A 19,695-nucleotide genomic window follows, 5' to 3' on the forward strand; every position below is an offset into this window, starting at 1 on the left:
ACAAGCCGCTGAGGACACTCCTCAGACTTTATATTCAGACAGGTGATCAGAAAACATAGAAGGTATGTGGTGATAATGATTTCTGGAACCTCCTCAGCTTCAACTCGTGAATTTGAACTTAAATAATAAAGAGGGTATCATCTCTAGCAGCTCCTCAAAAAACTCCTCGTTGACTTTAAGTAAAACCTATGTGGCAAGTAGCCATGATACAAACGCAAGGTATTTGACAGATGCCTGAATTTCGCTTACGACATTTTCAAGATGAATTTGCATATATACAAGTTCCGAACAACATTCATCACGCTCTCGGTGGAAGATCTCCCCTTTGTCGTATACTTTCAAACCCACAAGAGGTATCAAGCTACTTCCGTCGATCAAGGCTTCAATCCATCGGACTTTGACGATGAGAATCTATTTATAGATCACATTGCTGACGTCACTGATGCTTGTTGAAAATCTAGTGCACACTGACATGTCAATGTACCGTCCATACGGCTATTCTTAGACGGTTCGTTTTGTGAATGACGTGTCAGATCAGGAATAACGGAGCCCATAGCCTGAGGGTTGACGTGAAATGAAATACTACATGGATATAGCGCGTGCTATATCTGGGACTGAAGATTTAGAAGGGTTCGAAGGGTTGGCTCTATCGTTTGAGGCGTCAGTTGAGATTCCAGCTGATTTATGCACCAGTGTGTAATCGTAGGATAGCACCGCATCCAGTAGGGGTTGTGAGGCGAATTGAAGATTTTTTGGAGAACGAGTAGGGGCGTCCGCTGAGTATCATATCAACGTACCGTCTCCAACTTACTGGCGGTAGGACCTCTTGTGAGTCCGCACGGGTAGGGTACCGCCACCCTGCCTACTTCTGCCGTGAAGCAGTAATGCGTTTCGGTTTGAAGGGTGGGGCAGCCGTTGTAACTGTACTGAGACCTTAGAACTTATATGTCAAGGTAGATGGCGCATTTACGTTAGATGTCTATGGGCTAACCACTTAACATCAGGTGGGCCGTGAGCTCGTCCACTCAGCTAAGCAATAAAAAAAAAACAGGCATTTATTGGTGATAGGCAATATTTTAAAACCGCACGGGCTGATGCCTATTTCTATTGCGAGTCAGAAACGCATTCCCGTTCCCGTTTTCTTCACTTTAGAGGGTACTTTGATTTGGTAATTTTCGTATATATATATATATATATATATATATATATATTTTATTATATTTTGTTCATTTTTTATCATATACGTTTTTATTCGTAATTTCCTCAGTGTTGGTGCAGTGTATTTTTTCAGATTTCCGTATTTCCCTGTAATACAGATAACCCGAATAGTTCTCTACCATTTATTATTGTTTCAATGGTTTTTCTAACACGGGTATATGGCGTCGTGAGACCAGACCAAGTAAGTTTAATGGACTGACGAGTGAACGCGCCGTCTGATCGTTAGTGAGCACTACTTAGGATTCTTTTAGGACCGTGTTTGACAGCGAGAAAGAGTTTTATGATATTGTTTAGAAATTTCTCTGGCGCAATTTTCAGCTTTTTCTTTGCTCACGACCGCGGCACCTTGAGTGGTCACTATCACTCATGGACACCAACTGAACGGCTGTCTATTGTTACTGTTAATGTTCAAAGCGTTTTACCGTGCAAATTATATAATATGACACGTTGTATGTTATATTTCTAGTTAAATTACGTTTTTCATTTAAACTCCCATGGCATTGACGTAATATTATAAGTGCTTTTCTTTTTTTTTTCAGCTTGAGAATATGATATATTACGTGCAGTGCAGGTAAAGATGTTTGCTGATGGTAGAATTTATGATGCCCATACGGCTTGGTATTACAATCCTGTCTCTTTAAATCACAAAGCATCTCGATACTAGAAACCACTTTTAGTACTCGTTCCTTCGAACTCTAAAGACCTCAAACGTATGCCTCAAAGTGGAACACGTGGATATAAAATTTAAAACTCTCATCCCCTAACACTAAATGGTCCAGAACTCGGTTATATTATTAGGCCTGAAGGCAAAATTTAATTTTCTTGTTTTAGTACAAATATTTGCATGTGCCATTTTGTGTGTCAATTAAAGCACTCAACGAATAAAAATGGAAAGTATACGTACAGAGATCCGGCATCGCAAGCAATGAGTACAATGTGCTTTCTCATAACCTATTCCTCTCTTGAATTCCTGAAGACATTTCGATTGACTGAATTACACAAAACTATTTTACGAGTGGCAGTGAGTTATGTTTCAATTTGATTTTACACTATTCGCTATTAAGCTAGAGAGAGAGAGAGAGAGAGAAAGCTACCTGAAAACCACAACGCTTTTATAGACGAAATTAATTAAATGAAAACTACATGACGCTTAAAAAGAGAACGTCACTAAAATTCACACAAAGAATTCGAAATTCAAAAACTCACATCGCTCCTAAGACGAAACGAATTTCACGTAATTTTCCATTTAGGCCTACAACACGCACCCCGTGGACGTTCCAAATTCGAAAACATCAATCCGAACGGGCACTGACTGGTACACTCTGGTCGCCGCGGACATGGTTCGATCGCGCACGGCTCCAAAAACGGATTTCGTATTATGGGTCAACTCACGGCGGTCGGGCCCCGAGCGGTACAGCGTGTCAAGCCGTTTGGGCGAAAAAGCGAAAAAGACAGGCATATCTTCGTCGCGAGAGCACGGGTTCAATGTACCGGCCTCCTTACGTGGGCGCGGGCGACGGTCTCGCGTTTCGCTCGTGCTTGCAGTGTTAGATACGCGCGCGAGCGAGAGCACCGCGATCCACTTTTTGTTGAAAACGTTAATTTCGATCGGCGCACGACGACGCAAGCCGTCTTGATACTTGATGATTTTTTTGATTTGATATTAATTATTTAAGTACCAATTTATATTTATGTATTAAGTCATAAATCACGATATTACAACTAATGCGACTATTACAATTTTAGGTCAGTCAATTTCACAAGAACGATATATAATAATTATATAACATTGTAAAATGTAGATCATCTCCATACGCACTACAATTGTACGCTACGCCAATTTTCAATTGAATTAAAAAAATAAAAACTGCAAAACTTACAGCGTTATTCTACATCGTCGCTTTTATAAACAAAACGAGATGAATCGCCGATCTATTGTTTACGGAACGCTAATTGATAGAAAAACCGCGTTTTAAAAATAGAAAACGAAGAGTAAGAACGCTTTCAGCAGTAATTTGAGATAATCTCGTGATCGGAGTCATGGACGCGTGTTACATGTAGCAGTCGGAATAACGAGGTGCACATCTGTGACTGGGAATTGCGACTGTTTCGATTCAAACTCAAACACCGTTTAAAATATACATGTATTTGTTAGCAAAAACGCTTGTCTCGTTGACTCGATCTTTAGATGCCTTGGTTCTGAAATGCTAATGGACGTATGCATTAAAAAAATATCACGACTTTGCATGTAGTAAAACGGCCCTTACACATATATATATCGCATCGGATTAATAACTTTCAACCAAAAACGTTATAATTTGATTTTTTTTTTATTGCTTAAGTGGATGGACGAGCTCACAGCCCACCTGATGTTAAGTGGTTACTGGAGCCCATAGACATCTACAACGTAAATGCGCCACCCACCTCGAGATATAAGTTCTAAGGTCTCAGTATAGTTACGACGGCTACCCCACCCTTCGAACCGAAACGCATTACTGCTTCACGGCGGAAATAGGCGGGGTGGTGGTACCTACCCGTGCGGACTCCCAAGAGGTCCTACCACCAGTGATTACGCAAATAATAATTTTGCGGGTTTGATTTTTATTACACGATGTTATTCCTTCACCGTGGAAGTCAATCGTGAACATTTGTTGAGTACATATTTCACTGCCATTTTACTTTTAGATGTAGAATTTGAGTTTTTTTCTCCTACCTATGCGCTGGTAGCCTAAGGGGCTATTCCAGCTACGCGCGGCTAGGTGATCTCACGGGCTCAACCTGAGAGAATTTGCTAATACTAAACCCTAGCAAGAGCAGCGCTTCACAAGGTCTACCACCGGATCGGAATCGCGACTCACTGAGAAAATCCAGCGATAAACTCAATGGGCTGTGTCTATGGGTTGGTTCAGTCGTCGAGAATTCGAGTCATTGTTTACCATCGAAAGAATATCTGTTGAAAAAAGGATAAAGTTTATACATTTGAAACTTTAAGAAGAGATAAAAACACGGACGTTAGTTTATTATAAGCTTTTCTCAAAATTGAATCGTAAAACATCAGAAAACCTATTTATGCTACAAAGCCAAATTCAAACGACTAAAACCTTGATCAGCATAAAATCCTTTGACAAAGCAAAGTCACACATTGAAGACATATTTAACCGTTGAATCGCAAGCGTGTGTTGTGCTTAACGACGCGTCTCCGGCGTCACGAGCAATCACCGGCTTAGCAACAGCGAGTCTATTTATACACATCTATAAATAGAGCTTAAATCAGTTAATTAAGCGGACGAGTGTTGAAAAATGCATGGTTTTTTGCTTCTAGACTTTTCTTTGTTAGTGCTCTAAGCGGCGCATTGCACGCACACCTTGTGGGACTAGATCGAATAGCCTTCAATGAAATTAGCAGCCAGTTAGCTACATTGTGAGTATTACAATGAATTTTTACAAAACTAAACGTGTTTCTTCTCTACGGTTTTATGAATTTTGAATTTAAAGCCTCAAATCCTATACGGGTTTTGAATATACAATTTTTTTTAAACATGTCGTCGTTAGTTAGAGTCGTGGTAATTTAAACAAAAATGTAATAAATCGATTCAAATCTATCGTATTTGGACAGGAATCGTAAAATGAAATGATAAAAACATCAAATTATAGCATTCGTAACCCAAGTGAGTGGGTAGACGTAGGATGCGCTGTGTGCTCGATCACGCGACTTTATCTGCTTTTCTTGCGAATAGATAAGCATCTCAGCGTTCTAGTTTATATGCAGGACAGTCGTTATGTAATTCGATGATGATGATGCTAGTGGCATACAGAAAAAAACGTCTGCCTGCGAATTTTCCAGCATCCGAGTCACCTGATGAGAAATAGTTATCCTACCATGCTCTAAAGATATCAATAAGTCAAAAGTCAAGAATAGGCTTTTAAACGTGCCTAAATGACATTCGTAATTTCGAGTGAGGGTTCATTATACAATTCAACAACAACATGCTTCAACAATTATTACAATGAATCTTATGGATTTTCTTATAATAAGAAGGATTTATACATATTTTGGAATAACTTTAGTAAGTTTTTTTTTAACATAATGAAATGTTCCACGTTAAACGACCCAAATCTTGAATTATTGTTGTGATAGCCAGAAAACAGGAAACCCCAAATATTTAATGCATTGGAAAAATAATACTGAGTCTGCGATCGAACCTGTCTCCTGTGATACGGTTGTCAGGGTCACCGACCACTCTACTAACGAGACTATAAAAAATTAACTTTATCAAAACTTTGAATGCAAACCAGACGAACCAGTCCCAAAGAAACTTTTCAATGCGCGACATGTACGCTGACAATGAAATATTAAAAGAAGTTCACGCCTTTTCAAGACAACAATAATGCAACCATCCTTGACCGTACAAACTAGTTTATGTTAACACGGCTTTTATCGCGTCTGCTGCGTTCTCGATCGATCAATACCTAGAGAGAGACTTTCTCTGGATCCATCTATAATTTTCTATTTTTGAGAATACCCTTTACGAAGTTACGATTCAAGCGACTGTTAGAAGCACGAATTGATGAATACATAATTGTTGCTAGGACTCATTGCAGACGAATACGTACTCCATACGTACACATTATTCAAAAATTTAATTCCCAATGTAATGCAAATAATGACAGTACACTTTATTAAATTGTTATTATTTGTAATATAGAGAGAGAAAGAGAGAGAGTATTCTTTATTGTACACCAAAAAATTTATAAACAATGCGATACATTAAATACAAAAAAGTACAATTGGCGGTATTATCGCTAAGAGCGATCTCTTCCAGACAACCATCAGGTTGACAAGAATCATTTGGATGTAATATAAGCATGTAATATAAGTTCTTTTACGGTTTTATAATTGTTTTCATAATATTTAGGACGTTTGGGATACTTCGATTTCAGTAGACGCGGATGATTAAGGTGTTTGTACGTCGACACTTGAGTACTGTGCTAACTACCATCTTCTTCTTCTTCTCAATCGTGTCACTCTTGACGAAGTGGTCGTGGTCATCATGGAGTGTTGGAACGGGCAAACTTGATGCGTCTCACGATATCCCGCCATCTCTCCCTGCTCGAGGCCATTCTATTGCACTCAATTAGGAGACCCTCCCACTATAGTTTTAATTAGGTCAGTCCATCGCATTGGGGACCTCCTGCGCGGTTACTACCGTCCAATTATCTTTTAAAAACTGTTTCTTGATTATTTATTACGTTTCTTTTCGCGGAGAATGAATGGTGTTCTGTGATCTACCAGTTGTCTTGTTGTCTCAAGAGTATAATTGTTTTAGGTCTATGATTCGTGAAAACTGAAGGGAATGCTAATATATAGGTACATGTGTTTCGTCATCTCCGATCGTTAAGGAATTTGTCTCCGACGTAAAATAATGAAATAAGGCACGTTACGTGCTATAAGTATGCTTTTAAAAAAGGTCCACTACAATGCGTCATTAATTTTAAAGCTGCTTTGTAGAATAGTAATAAAATTACAAAGTAAATGTTGATGAAATGTATGAATCACAGCTCAAGTTAAGGCTTAACAGCAAATGAATATATGCGTAATAATGGCATTAAGCATTCATTGATCATTAAAAAACCAATTTCAATAGTTCTGTAGATATAATAGAATCTAGGGTAAATAACATTATGGTCAATTCTACAACCAGATTACGGTTATCACTTACGATAGAGTGAACTGTTAGCTGGAAACGAACAAAAATTCGAACTGTGTGAATAAAATGCTACATGAATTAGTAACAAAGATATGTTAGTATTGAAATGTTTTGATGAGATAGCTTTATAATAGTCAAAAATGGTAAAGTATCAAAAATGACGTTCGTCGTACACGCTCGGTCGTCACAAGGGGAGTTAGTAGGCGGCGACGTTAGAAAGAGACGGCGCAACGTCTGTTAGCGCCGTCCTCGGGGATAGCGGTAAGGTGCGCGGGCGCCGGTCGACCTTAGTTTTTTAAACCGACTTTTTCCAATGTTTTAATTTGATTTTCGCTCGGAATTACTTTCCGACCTCCTCGGCACTCGCCATATGTCCGGGCCGGGTTGTTTTTTTTCTTTTCTTCATTACTTGAACCGCAGGAATTCTACCCGAGCTCGGAACGGGAATCGCGTCGGATTGTTTCTTGGAAACACGCTTCCTTTTCCCGTAAAATGTTTAAATATCGATTGTTTTGATATTTCGAATCGTGGAACGTTAATTGTTGTGATTTTGTGGATTAGAATTTTTACTTTTTTTTTTTTTTAGAACCGTTCGCCATTTTTATTTCGGTATTTCGATTTTTTTTGTTTATCTCTTTCGAATTTCGCTTATAAATTTTGTTTGTGTCAATACAAGAACTTTTTTAGGTTTCCCTTTACTCAAATAATAACATAGATTCGAGTTAATAGTTAGTTAGTAAAAGATCATTGGAAAATTCACTCCATTTATACTTTTCTCGCGCGTTTTAGTTTTTTCAATTAAAGCCGTTTTTTTTTTCTTAAACACATATTTGTTTGTTAGGAATTAAGTTATTTAAATACAAGGGTATCAATAAATAAAGCAAATGAGATAAGTATAATCCGTAAGGTTAAAGAATAAAATATCTTTGTGAAAGTTAGGGGTCAGCTGACGGTGGCTGGTCACCGGTGCTCACGGTCATTAGCACTGCTGAGCCTCCCATTTATCTATAGCTATGCTTGTAAAATACAGCCCTCGCACATAACACGACCCATATGCTCGTAAAGGTTACCTTTATTAACACCATCATTTTACGTATCAAATTTTGAAACATATATTTTTTTGTATAGGATATATCGACCGGAGAAAGCGGAAACGTCGTAGCTCGCATTTTGGTATAAATCAGTTTTGACTGTATATTCTTGTGTTAAAAAAAATACTACTTCGAATGTTCTGGGTTTCGTTTAACTACGATTAAATTTTCCAATTAATAATTTTTTTTCATCAAACTTTAACTTTCCATCTCTATAAGTACCTATAACGTGAGTTGTGAATTTTTTAAATAGATTTTATGGCTCCAGTGTGAAATTAGGTTTTTCTAGTTACGACAATACTGATTTCTTCCGTCGACATACGTATATACTTTGTGTATGTACCTATTATTATATGCAAAATTCAACAAGTAACATATAATAATGTAATAAACATTGTAATTCACACGTTGGAATTATTCGTCATTAATTGCCTGGTAGAGATCATTGGTAGCCATAACATCACTATCATCCAAATTTTTTTTTTAAAATAAATCGAGTGGTGAAAGTCTATTTGGTTTAAGCGACATTTTTGCAACTTCACAGAAGAGCCATTTGAAGTTTAAGCATTTGGAAATTTTACTGTAAAAACTGAGAGCTTAGAACTCATATCTCAAGGTAGGTAGCGGAATTTACGTAGTAGATGTCTATGGGCTCCGGTAACCACTTAACATCAGGTGGGCTGTGAGCTCGTTCATCAATCTAAGCAAATAAAAAATAAATCATAACAAAAAAACTTATTCACCTATTATTCGAATGAATTAATTGAAGTTCAATTAAAAACATCGCACTGTTGATGCTGATACTAAATAAAACGGACCTTTAATAATTACAAAGATAAAAGTCGCGTGCTAAGCGAAATGTCGCTTAAACCAAATAACCTTTCACCGCGCGACATTATCAATTTGTCTCATCTTGATAAAGTCCAAATAAATGAATCGTAAATATCTGCTCACGTCCACCTTCATTCCTTCCCCCTTACCCAAGGCAGGAGGCATCATCCCTCTTTCACCTGACGAAAGCCAATTGAGGATATGAAGACACCAGCTCCCGTTGTACTACACAATAAATACTACGACCTTAAGCGCCCTTGCGACCCAAATCATCCCACGATGTGATGACCATGGGCTTTCAAAACCAACATTCCACCTTTGGTACGCAGTGACGTCATTATTATTACCATCTGCCACGAATGGTAGGATGTGGAGCGCGTGTTTTACTGAGCTCACGACCACGCATCATCAGGTCGGCTTTGTGCTTATTTCCAAGGTTGGCTACGGTAGGCAGTGGCTTGGCTTCGCCCCTGGCATTGCTGAAGTCCATGGGCGACGGTAACCATTCATCATTAGGTCTGCCTACAAGGGCAATAAAAAAAAAGGTAAAAATATCTTATTTATATAATGGGATAAGTCGCGCCCGGTCGTCATTTTCTTCCCTCCCTGGTAGGGGGGCTCACGGGCTTAACCTGAGATTGCTAACACTAGCCCTAGCAAGAGCAGTGCTTCATCCAGAACTAAGATTCCCCCGGACCCGGAGACTGATGTACATACTGATGGTAGGACCTCTTGTGAGTCCGCTCGGGTAGGTACCACCACCCTGCCTATATCTGCCGTGAAGCAGTAACGCGTTTCGGTTTGAAGGTTAGGGCAGCCGTTGTAACTATACTGAGATCTTATATCTCAAGGTGGGTCGCGGCATTTATGTTGTGGATGTCTATGGGCACCGGTAACCAATAACACCAAGTGGGCCGTGAGCTCGTCCACCCCCCTAAACATTAATATATATAAGACCAAGCAAAGGAGTTTAAGTAGGAAATCGAACCCTGAAACTAGACCGGGAAAACGCTGGGAAGAAGACGAAGAAGACCATACAAACTTATTCATTACGAGTTTGCTGTGGAAATCGAACCCCGACCCTCGAACATTCACGGGCGTTAACTATTGCATCAACGAGGCAATAAGTACCACCGATAGATAGTACCACCAACAAGTTCAATTGTCTGATCGGATACTTTTTTTTCATACCTATGCTGATAGCCTTGAGAGGCTATGTCAGCTTCGCCCTAACATGTAGGTGAGGTCACGGGGCTCAAATCGGAGAGTTGCTAACACTGGCCCTAACAAGGGCAGTGCTTCGCAGAATCTACTACCGGATCCGAAACGCGAACCACTGAGAAGATCCGGCGAGAAACTCAGAAGGCTGTGTCTGTGGGTTAATTCGCTCGTCGAGCCCTTCGTCGCAAGCGACGGGTTCGGTGAGGACGGTGACCGGTATCGGATACTCCGTGTCCAAAATGCAATAGAAGTATTGGAACGTTGACCTTGGTTTTGTAGTGAACATAGAAGCCAAGGAAAGCGTTCAGCTTATAGGCTGAAAGGAGAGTTCCTATCAGCGTCAGACAACCTTCCTATTTCAAGAATTCGCGATGATCGTTATAAAGCGGGTAGTCCGTTGTCGCCCCCCAAAGTGGGGGAGTTTCTCTTAGTCATCTCCATCCTCTACTCTCTCAACTTCTCTATCAACTTCTGGAGCAAAGCTGTCACGTGGTACGAAGATGGGATGGTTGTTCCACGTCACAATTAGCACGTGGAATCGTCTAGCCCAGAAAACGGGAGGACGCTTTTATGATGCTAATAATAAAGAAATCATTGCCTTGGACTCTAAAAGGGGATATTTATTTTGTTGCTTAGACGGTTGGACGAGCTAACATTCAACCTGGTACCAATTGGCTACCGAAGCCTGTAGACATCAACAACATAAATGCGTTGAATGCCTATGCCTAACTAAATGCTCAGTGGCGAGCAATGGGAGAGGCCTATGTCCAGCAGTGGTTAGGACCTTAAAGCATCCTTGGGTTCACAGTCTGCTCTCAACATCTGCAGACCATCAAGACCAACATACCCCGGGCGCTCCCTAGGCGTGGAAGCCTCGTATAAGGTTCGGAACCCTGGCCGAAAAAAAAGGCTGGTAGTAGAGTTCCCCCTCTTTTCAACTACCTACTCGCCGGTGGCCTGAAGGGCTATTTCAGCTACTCACTGATCGGTAGGCGACATTGCAGGACTCTACCTTTATTATTTTTTATTATTGCATGGATTGGTGAACGAACTCAGGGCACCCTGGTGTTAAGTGGTTTCCGGAGCCCATAGACATCTACAACGTAAATGCCACCACCCACCTTGAGATATGAGTTCTAAGGTCGCAGTATAGTTACAACAAACCGAAACGCATTACTGCTTCACGGCAGAAATAGGCAGAGCTGTGGTACTACCCGCGCGGACTCACGACGTCCACCAGCAATTACGCAAATTATAATTTTGCGGGTTTGATTTATATTACATGATTCCTTCACCGTGGAAGTCAATCGTGAACATTTGTTGAGTACGTATTTCATTAGAAAAATTTGTACTCTTTGTGGGATTCGAACATCGGTAAATCGTTTACGTTTTATCCTTTAGGCCACGACGACTTCAAAGCGACTTCCTATTTTCTGGTAGCCTATGGGGCTATTTCAGTTGAGGTATAGGTGAGCTCACGGGCTCGACCTGAGAGAATTTGCTAACACCAGCCCTAGCAATAGCAGTGCATCGCAGAATATATCACTGGACCGGAATCGCGACCCACGAGCCGGTCACGGGTTGAAGAAGAAGAAGAAAAGACAACTGATGAGATCTCGACAATATTGGACGACACGAGAAACGCCAGCGTTTAAATGCAATAAAAAAAAATTCAAATCGGTTCACCTAACAAATAGTCGAATGAAAACTACTTCCTTTTTTTAAATCAGTTAAAAACATAACAGAAGAGACTCACCATAACAGGTTCCATATTTTCTTTTAATTATATTTCGTTATCATCATTTCATCTGCAAAATAATAAAAGAGAATATGTTAAAAATGTTAACAAAAAAATATTATCTGTCAATTTTAACATTGGATTTCGCTTTTTTTCAATTTTTGTTCTTGAATCGTCCCTTCGACTATGTACTTATGACACATATAATAAACATCGAATATGTGGAGCAAGGATCACCATCTCAGTATATTAAAAAGTGTCCACTAAAAGAGAGCCCATTAAGGTGGCGCCACAGTAGCAAGTGGAAGTATTTTATAGATAGCACCATAAACTACCATACTTCACTTTAACCGCGCACATTTCGCTCTGTTTAAAACTGCTATTCATATCATTCCACTTCCTACTCTGGCGCCATTTCGGTGAGTCTTCCAACGACTAGCTGTTTACAGATGGACATCTTTTCAACTTGTCCCTTATACAATGATGGTGGCCGTCCTTACGGATCCATCAGATCCAATAACCTTTACATTAGACGCCTTCAGCTCTAACACTAGGAGCAGCCTTCTCAGCTGGTCGCGATTCCGATCCGGTAGTAGATTCATTCGCGAAGTCGTTGCTCTTGAGTTGTCAGGTCTCCTTCGGAGGCGCTCGGGCAGCTGTTAGCAAATCTCACCCCTCCTGACTGAGCCTTTGCTCGCCCATCTGTCCTGTTGAGACTGGAAAGGCTTTCGGGCCACCAGTAATACCTACTTCAATCATAAAAAAAAAACAATGATGGCGCTCTTTACTTCTACCCTCCATAATCCATTAAAAAGGAAATTATCTAAATTGTGGGTAGGTATTATAAATCTATATTATTCATTCATCGTGGACGTTATTCGTGAATTAGAGTCAAGTACGTATTCCATTAGAGCATTTGGTACCTGCTCGTGGGATCGGTAATGGACGTCTGAAGTACCACGAACTTAATAGAAAATAAAAAATAATTCTTTTTAATACATTAATTAGCACTTATTAAAACATTGAATCGAGACATAGTTTGTTCCGTAGTGTCTACCTATGGAAAATGAAGTGAGTTCAAATTATGTTTGTCCTCAATAAAGATTATGTGAATCTTCTTTTTTTCCACCTTATCCCACTAGGTAGAAAGTATTAAGCGGTAGGCAGCGACTTGGCCCTGGCATTGCTGAAGTCCATGGGCGACGGTAACCACTCACCATCAGGTGGGCCGTATGCTCGTCTGCCTACAAAGGCAATAAAAAAAAAAAAAAAATTAAAAAAGAGCTTGACACGTCCACGTTGAAACTCAGCAAACCAGCGATAAATTGTGGTTTTGGATGGGGCTTCATCACCAAATGCAGAAATCATCCGGTCAACACACTGTTTTTGTGTTAAACCACTTCGAAAGTCATAATAAATCATCGCTCTTGAATTTTCTCGAGTCAATTCCATTTTCTCAACGACTAAACAAGTTTGACAAAACCTCGTGACAAGACCGAGAATCTTTTTTAAAATAAATAAATGGTATTCGATTTTTAAAACCAAGGAGTTTTCAATTAAAAAGATTTTAATATGACAGGAACAGTGGAAATATTCCATTCCCGATACTTTTAGTGCAGCCCTCGTATTACAAAAGATTTGGCTGTACGGATTAAGTTACCTTCGCGTGTCAAAAGTACGAATCAGTGAAAATCAACTACAGACAAATGTTGACGTAACTGACCTCCGTAGTAAAATATGACACGTCAAATTGTTTTATTTTACAAGAAAATTTCATTAAAGAATTCGAAACTTGCAAACGGCGCGAAATAAAATGGCAGACAGATATAACCCAGACAAACGAAAGTACAAGCTCTTTGTGTACATATATCATATTCCGAGGTCGTATCATATTTTGACGGTTCATCATTTCATTCTAATGTTATACGAAAATAAACCTATTTATGTTTAATGTTAAAATATAAAATGAAATAAATGAATATAAATTGTGAAAATGTAGTCATTTTTGGTACATCTTCATTCTTAGTTCGACATCAGGCTTGTATAATTCGGTAGGTATCAGGACGAAACCCGATGATATGTTAATATTAAAACGCATGTCCGCTGCATCGTTCCCAGCCCCTTCGTATGTACGAAACAAAAGAACTACCCCTCGCTTTGGGGTGTTTCAATAAGCGGAGCGGATCGTGTGACGTATGGCGGTGGAGGATCAGAGTTTTCTCAATGGTTCCGTATTGAGCTTCATAATAAATCTGGTTTTAGATCAAGTTTTTTACTGTCTATGAAGACAAAAATACGGCTCATCTGAAGGTCGATGCTTACATCCACTTATGGGCACAGAAAACGACTCAGATAAGCCTAGATTGAAGATGCCAATAATGATAATATTCCTAGGAATAAGGGTGGAAGTTAGATGTTGGTAAAACCTGTTACCATTTGCGTATTATTCACTTGGTGCCCTAAGCACGTCATTACGGATCCTCCCGATCCATTAACGGTGCTTTTAGGTACCTCAAGCACCTGTCACCGTCCTCGCCAAGCCCGTCGCTTGCGACGAAGGGCTCGACGAGAAAATTAACCCACTGACACAGCCCACTGAGCTTCTCGCCGGATCTTTTCAGTGGGTCACGATTCGGATCCGGTGGTAGATTCTGCGAAGCACTGCTCTTGTTAGGGTCCGTGTTGGCAACGTCGTCAGGTTTGAGCCCCGTGAGCTCACCTACTCGCTCGGTTACGCTGACATAGCCTCTCAAGGCCATCAGCTTAGGTAGCAAAAAAAAGTACACAACATAATTGCTGTAGTTTCATCTTTACCAAAATTTCTGTAAATTAAACGGTTGCCTGGAAGAGATCGCTTTTAACGATAATATCGCATATTGTACAAATGTATCCATATTTTTTGCGTTTAAAAAAAATGTTAATTGTGTTTTGGTGTGCAATAAATCATTTTCTCTTTCTCTCTCTCTCTCTCTAAAAACAATTCGCGCGTAACATCCTCACTCGCGTTCCCGCCAAAAAAATTAGAAACGTCTCAGAATAGGTCGTTATCAATGAGGCAAAGAATGTTTGACGTATCGCATTATAATCCCGAAGAAATTGATCGAATTCCAGAGAACCCTCGCAAACGAATACATAGTTTACTGTAACTAAGTCTGGAATAGATAAATTGGAGAGGGACGCGCGTACACGCTAGAGCGAGACGGCCTGAACAAGCGACGCGCGATGTCAGCTCGGCCAAGAGGTGGACCATTTTTAATTGCATTTATCGTGTTCCTATCAATAATACAGCACTTTGTTTTAACGTTTTGTTTTTATTATACGTGTTTTTATTAATTAAATAAAGAAAAAAATACGTCTACGGAGATGCAAAGTAATCTTTCCTGAACTATAAAAGGTATAATGCACTCTGTGGAAGCATTTGATAATTTCGAATCAATAGTGATCGTTTTTTTTTTTCATATCGTTTTTGGAGACTATGGTTTTGGAATTCCAACTTTTGCTTCATTACTCAACGTTTCTAGAGGCAGTTGTGATAATTTATAAAATGCTAGATTTGATACTAGAATTGAGAAGATCATACGGCCCACCTGATGGTGAGTGTTTACCGTCGCCCATGAACATCAGCATGCCAGGGGCAGAGCCAAGCCGCTACCTACGTTTTAGTACTCTTCACAAGCCCCTTTGTATATTTTTAAGGGTTTTTATGACCTGGTAACTAAGACCTTTAGATCATATCATATTTTAATTTATATTCTTAATGTTATTAAAAATAATAATATGGAGTGAAATGAAATGAAATGAAGATGATTAATTTAAGACGTTAATCAACTGGGATGAAATTAAATGAAATGAGATGAGATGATATGGGATGAAATATAATCTCAGAAAAATGATGGTGATTTACTGAGATTATTTCAGTGGACTTTTTGGAGGATCTCAAGAAGTTACGTCTAGTGGCTTCTCATTTTCCCACATTTATGTACTTTCACAGATATTAAACTGTCAATAAACCATCGTTATTACACATTTAAACCAGCAGAAATACTAAATAGACAAAATAAAACAAATCACACAACTTCACTCCTCGCGTTCCGCCAAATACCTAGTCCAGTGATTCTCAACCTTTTTTTTGTTGCGGCACATATTTAACGATTTCAAAATTTGGCGGCACACAAAAAATAGAGGTTAAAAATTATTTACTTACTACAACTGTAACACACTGCATAAATAGTTTATCAAAAAATTTTAATATACGAAATAAACTAAAATATACTATAAATTTTTTATTGTGGATTTAAATATATTATATATTCATGTTTAAAATATTTTTCTTTTAAAATGATATAATTTAATAATATTAATATTATTATATATTCGCAAAATTTGGCGGCACACTTTTGAAATTTGGCGGCACACTTAAGTGCCGCGGAACAGTGGTTGAGAATCACTGACCTAGTCCCTCTTTGTGTTTCATGTTTCGTGCATACAGTATAACTATTCAAACGTGCATAGAGTACAAACAAATGTATATAGTCCCTTTTGCTCCCGGCATTACCAGAGCATAAAAAATTTTTAATGTCGAACGAGCATACAGACCATCTAATGGTTAATGGTTAACGTCGCTCATAGACATCAGCAATGCTAAAAGCACACCCAAGTTGCTGCCTACCACTGAACATACTGCAAATCTCATTACATTGTAGAAGTAGGTATATGTCGTGGTGCTCAGGAAACACCTTGAAAGGGAGTTCATTCCAGAGGCAGACGGTGCGTGATAGAAGAAACCTGTGTGGATAAACGCAGCAGTTCTAGGTTGAAAAGAGTTCAGTTCTGGAAGTCTTCGGAGCCGGTAGCCAATGTTTGGAATGCTTAGAAGCACCCAGAGTCGGTCGGGAGGATACGAAATTACGTGTAATAGCGTTGTTTTTTTTTGCTATTTATGCTGATAGCCTTGAGAGGCTATTTCAGCTTCGCCTTGACGTGTAGGTGAGCTCATGGGGCTCAAACCGGGAGTGTTGCTAACCCTGGCTCTAGCAAGAGCAGTGCTTCGCAGAATCTACCACCGAATCGGAAACGCGACCCACTGAGAAGATCCGGCGAGAAACTCAGTGGGCTATGTCTATTAGTTATAGCGTTGAAATGGGTGATCAGAGAACATTCTTCAAGCTAAACGCAATCTTCAAAAACTAAGACATCGACTAAGATGAAGTATTAATTACAGAGAAAGGATGAAACCTTTTTTTTTTAAGCTGTACTACATTACGCGATTGGTTCCCAAGCTGTACTACATTACGCGTTGGGAAACAATTAATAAAAAAAATAGATTAAGAAAAACGCGGGTAGGTACGTTTGTCACGTGCTATTTAAGATGTTATTATAATTATCTCATAGGTGCCTGATTTTAAATTGTTATATTTTCGAACTACCGAGCGAGAGCTCAGTAGTCAACCAGCAATGTAACGCAAATGTAGCTGACAAAGGTCCTGCGGACCACGCCACCCACCTTGAGATAAGTTCTAAGGTCTCAGTATAGTAACGGCTGCCCCACCTTTCAAGGCGAAACGCATTACTGCTTCACAGCAGAAATAGGCAAGGTGGTGGTACCTACCCGTGCTGACTCTTAAGAGGTCCTACCACCAGCAACTATGCAAATTATAATTTTGCGGGTTTGATTTTTATTACACGATGTTATTCCTTCACCGCGGAAGTCAATCGTGAACATTGAACAGTGAACACAAAAAAAAACACCTTTTTTATTGCCTTTGTAGACGAGTATACGGTCCACCTGATGGTGAGTGGTTACCGTCGCCCATGGACTTCGGCAATGCCAGGGGTAGAGCCGAGCCGCTGCCTAACTCTTATTTTATTCCACAGTGTGAAAGTTAACGACCAAGGGAAGAAAGACTTTCCACCAAGCGCGTGATATTGCTAGGTAGACCGACGGTCCTAACGTGGTTGTTGTTTGGAACTTGTATAAATGCAAGCTTATCTTGAAAGTGTCGTAAGCGAGATTCAGGCATCTGTCAAATATTTTGCGTTGTATGATGGCTAACCGCCACAACATATACATTTTGTGTGATAAATAGATATATAAGCGTCTCTGCTCACCCCGTCGCCGAATTGTCGTGTGTATTCAATAAGTTGAATTCGAAAAAAAAAGTTGCAGAACGAGTAAGTTAGCGACGGACGGCGCCGTCCGGGCGGCGCGAGGCGTCGCTTGTGAAATGCCTCTTATAAACAAGAACGTACAGTCCCAGTGAAAGCTATATGATATCAGATCGCATTGAGAATGACAAGCGGCTACCTTTGTGTATGGAGTTGGAATAACTCTTCTTTTTCATCGTCGACGTTATTCGTGAATTAGAGCCAAGTACGTATTCCATTAGCATTTGGTACCTGCTTGTGGGATATGAACCCGGGTAAAGCAGCATCGTTCAATAAGAGTTCATTACTAGATATCGTCCCATCGGTAATGGACGTCTGAAGTATCACGAACTCAATAGAAGATGAAAAAGAATTCTCTCTAATACCTACGTTTTGGGTAGGCTTAAACGACGGAGAAAAGATCTTCTGATATTTGCTCGGTAGACCGACGGTCCCAATGTTGTTGTTCGGAACTTGTATATATGCAAGCTTATCTTGAAAATGTCGTAAGCGAGATTCAGGCATCTGTCAAATAAATGTCTTGCGTTGTATGATGGCTACCCGCCACATACGTTACTTAGGACTTATTAAAACATTGAATCCAGACATATTTTGTTCCGCAGTCTACCTATGGAACATGAAGCGAGTTCAAATTGTTTGTCCTCAATAAAGATTATGTGTATCTTCTTTTTCTCCACCTTATCCCACTAGGTGGGGTCGGCACAACTATTTTTTCTCTTCCATTCTCTTCTATCAGCCGTCAGCTCAACACTCACTCCTCTCTCTCTCATATCGTAACTCACATACTCCATCCATGTCTTCGTCGGCGACTTCTTCCCCCTCTACCTTGATGTTGGAACAACTAACTTAACTACATACCTACTAATGTGGGGTCGATATATCTTTTTCATAATTTCATATCTACATACACTCAGGTTTGAGCCATGTGAGCTCACCTACTCGTTTGGTAACGGTGGCATAGCCCTCTAAGGCAACCAGCGTAGGTAGGGGAAAAAATACATACTATAATGTACGGGCGCCATATAAAATCGCTCAGTAAAGATTCACTTTCCTTTTTTTTTGCTACCTATGCTGATTACCTTTAGAGACTATTTCAGCTTCGTCTTAAAGTCTAGGTGAGCTCACGGGGCTCAAGCCAGGAGTGTTGCTAACACTGGCCCTAGCAAGAGCAGTGCTTCGCAGAATCTACTACCGGATCGGAAACGCGACCCACTGAGAAGATCACACTTCCCGTATATTGTCTTAGACTTCTATCTTATCTATAGCTTCCCTACATTTGCCGCTAGGGGTGCTGTTCCAACTACAAATTTGAGTTAACTTTTACGCGATCGAGAAGTTAAAAAAAACTCGCACTAAGCACACTGGCCATACCTAAGCGACAGTAACCATCACTAAGTGGGCGTTACGTCCCTCTGCCGAATAAGGCAATAAATAAAAACACTAAAAATAACATTGTAATTTACATTTTATTTAAAGCCACTGTTATCACACCGAGTCGGAGTTGCGATATATTTCTTAGTTTAGAGTGAGACAGCCGTGACGTCACACCCCGAATGATTGATCAACAGTGGACGGTGACCGTTTTGGGAAATGGTCACCACCGTATTTCGGTTACGTAATTCATTTTCGGAGCGGTCGTGGGATGTTGAACGGGGTTAAGGACGGAAAAATTGGCGGTGGGTTTGAGGCTCGCACAGTTCAGTCCCAGTTCCCAGGCTAAGAC

The 19,695-nt window shown here is 39.9% G+C and overlaps 1 long non-coding RNA gene across 1 annotated transcript in view; it reads right to left on the reverse strand.

The window, feature by feature from the left end:
* LOC149500221 (uncharacterized) overlaps positions 1-19,695 on the reverse strand; it is a 94,531-nt gene that overhangs the window by 28,643 nt on the left and 46,193 nt on the right. Inside the window, exon 3 of the long non-coding RNA XR_016325235.1 lies at positions 11,826-11,877. This is a non-coding gene — a long non-coding RNA (uncharacterized LOC149500221). The remainder of the gene's footprint in view (positions 1-11,825; positions 11,878-19,695) is intronic.

The sequence above is a fragment of the Bombyx mandarina genome, chromosome 23 (genome assembly GCF_030267445.1).
Source record: "Bombyx mandarina strain Sakado chromosome 23, ASM3026744v2".
Classification (NCBI taxonomy): Eukaryota; Metazoa; Arthropoda; class Insecta; order Lepidoptera; family Bombycidae; genus Bombyx; species Bombyx mandarina.